This window comes from Arachis duranensis, chromosome 4 (genome assembly GCF_000817695.3).
Source record: "Arachis duranensis cultivar V14167 chromosome 4, aradu.V14167.gnm2.J7QH, whole genome shotgun sequence".
Taxonomy (NCBI): Eukaryota; Viridiplantae; Streptophyta; class Magnoliopsida; order Fabales; family Fabaceae; genus Arachis; species Arachis duranensis.
The window spans coordinates 33168367-33170945 of record NC_029775.3 but is presented as its reverse complement, the minus strand read 5'-3'; the positions used below and the strand labels follow the sequence as shown (position 1 = coordinate 33170945).

General features: G+C 41.3%; 1 non-coding gene across 1 annotated transcript; it reads right to left on the bottom strand.

Moving 5' to 3' along the window:
* Positions 1-209: 209 nt before the first annotated feature.
* LOC127747029 (small nucleolar RNA R71) lies at positions 210-317 on the bottom strand. Its single transcript, XR_008008834.1, has one exon. It is a non-coding gene; the product is annotated as a small nucleolar RNA R71 (small nucleolar RNA).
* Between the last annotated feature and the right edge of the window lie 2262 nt (positions 318-2579).

Here is a 2579-nt window from a genome sequence, read left to right as displayed (position 1 = left end):
ACTAGTTTTTAACTGAGTTCTTGCAGATCTGTGAGACTGTTAAGACTAATGGAGTAGATCCTAAAGTCTACAGGCTCATGCTTTTCCCTTTTGCTGTAAGAGACAAAGCTAGAATATGGTTGGATTCACAACCTAAAGATAGCCTAGACTCATGGGATAAGCTGGTCACGGCCTTTTTGGCTAAGTTCTTTCCTCCTCAAAAGTTGAGCAAGCTTAGAGTGGATGTTCAGACTTTCAAACAAAAAGATGGTGAATCCCTCTATGAAGCTTGGGAAAGATACAAGCAGATGACCAAAAGGTGTCCTTCTGACATGCTTTCTGAATGGACCATTTTGGATATATTCTATTATGGTCTATCTGAATTCTCTAAGCTGTCACTGGAACATTCTGCAGGTGGATTCATTCACCTAAAGAAAACGCCTGCCGAAGCTCAAGAACTCGTTGACATGATTGCAAATAACCAATTCATGTACACTTCTGAGAGGAATTCCGTGAGTAATGGGATGCCTCAAAGGAAAGGAGTTCTTGAAATTGATGCTCTGAATGCCATATTGGCTTAGAACAAAATGTTGACTCAGCAAGTCAACATGATTTCTTAAAGTTTGAATGGATGGCAAAATGCATCCAACAGTACTAAAGAGGCAACTTCTGAAGTAGAAGCTTATGATCCTGAGAACCCTGCAATGGCAGAGGTAAATTATATGGGTGAACCTTATGGAAACACCTATAATTCATCATGGAAAAATCATCCATATTTCTCATGGAAGGATCAACAAAAGCCTCAACAAGGCTTTAATAATGGTGGAAGAAATAGGCTCAGCAATAGCAAGCCTTATCCATCATCTTCTCAGCAACAGACAGAGAATTCTGAGCAGAGCACCTCTAACTTAGCAAACTTAGTCTCTGATCTGTCTAAGGCCACTTTAAGTTTCACGAGTGAAACAAGGTCCTCCATTAGAAATTTGGAGGCATAAGTGGGCCAGCTGAGTAAGAAAGTCACTGAAACTCCTCCTAGTACTCTCCCAAGCAATACTAAAGAGAATCCAAAAAGAGAGTGCAAGGCCATTGACATAATCAACATGGCCGAACCAAGAGAGAAAGGAGAGGACGTGAATCCCAATGAGGAAGACCTCATGGGACGTCTCTCAAGCAAGAAGGAGTTCCCTATTAAGGACCTAAAGGAATCTGAGGCTCATATAGAAACCATAGAGATCCCATTAAATCTCCTTTTGCCATTCATGAGCTCTGAAGACTATTCTTCCTCTGAAGAGGATGAAGATGTAACTGGAGAGCAAGTTGCTCAATATCTAGGAGCCATCATGAAGCTGAATGCCAAATTGTTTGGTAATGAGATTTGGGAAGGTGAACCTCCCTTGCTCATTAATGAACTAGATACATGGATTCAGCAAACTTTACCTCAAAAGAGACAAGATCCTGGCAAATTCTTAATATCATGTACCATAGGTATCATGACCTTTGAGAAGGCTCTGTGTGACCTAAGGTCAGGCATAAATCTTATGCCACTCTCTGTAATGGAGAAGCTGGGGATCATTGAGGTACAGTCTGCCATATTCTCATTGCAAATGGCAGACAAGTCAGTAAGACAAGCTTATGGATTGGTAGAAGACGTGTTGGTAAAGGTTGAAGGCCTTTACATACCTGCTGATTTCATAATCTTAGACACTAGGAAAGAGGAGGATGAATACATCATCCTTGGAAGACCTTTCCTAGCTACAACAGGAGCTGTGATAGATGTTAACAGAGGAGAATTAGTCCTTCAATTGAATGGGGACTACCTTGTGTTTAAGACCCAAGGGTGTTCTTCTTTAACAATAGAGAGGAAGCATGAAAAGCTTCTCTCAGTACAGAGTCAAACAGAGCCCCCACAATCAAACTCTAAGTTTGGTGTTGGGAGGCCACAACCAATCTCTAAGTTTGGTGTTGAATCTCCACATCAAAACTCTAAGTTTGGTGTTGGGAGTCTAAAACATTGACCTGATCACCTGTGAGGCTCCATGAGAGCCCACTGTCAAGCTATTGACATTAAATAAGCGCTTATTAGGAGGCAACCCAATTTTTATTTATCTAATTTTATTTTTCTTTTATTTTTATTTTATGTTTTATTAGGTTCATGATCATGTAGAGTCACAAAATAAATACTAAAATTAAAAACAAAATCAAAAATAGCAGAAGAAAAAGCACACCCTAGAGGAAGGGCTTACTGGCGTTTAAACGCCAGTAAGGAGCATCTGGCTGGCGTTCAACGCCAGAACAGAGCATGGATTTGGCGTTGAATGCTAGAAACAAGCAGCATCCTGGCGTTCAGACACCAGGAATACACCCTGAGGAGAGCTGGCACTGAACGCCAGAAACAAGCATGGAACTGGCATTCAACGCCAGAAACATGCTACAAATGGGCGTTGAATGTCCAAAACAAGCATGAAGCTGGCATTCAACGCCAGAAACAAGCATCAATCTGGTGTTTAATGCCAGGATTGCATGCAGAGGGCGTTTTACATGCCTCATTGGCGCAGGGATGTAAATCCTTAACACCTTAAGATCTGTGGATCCCATAGGAT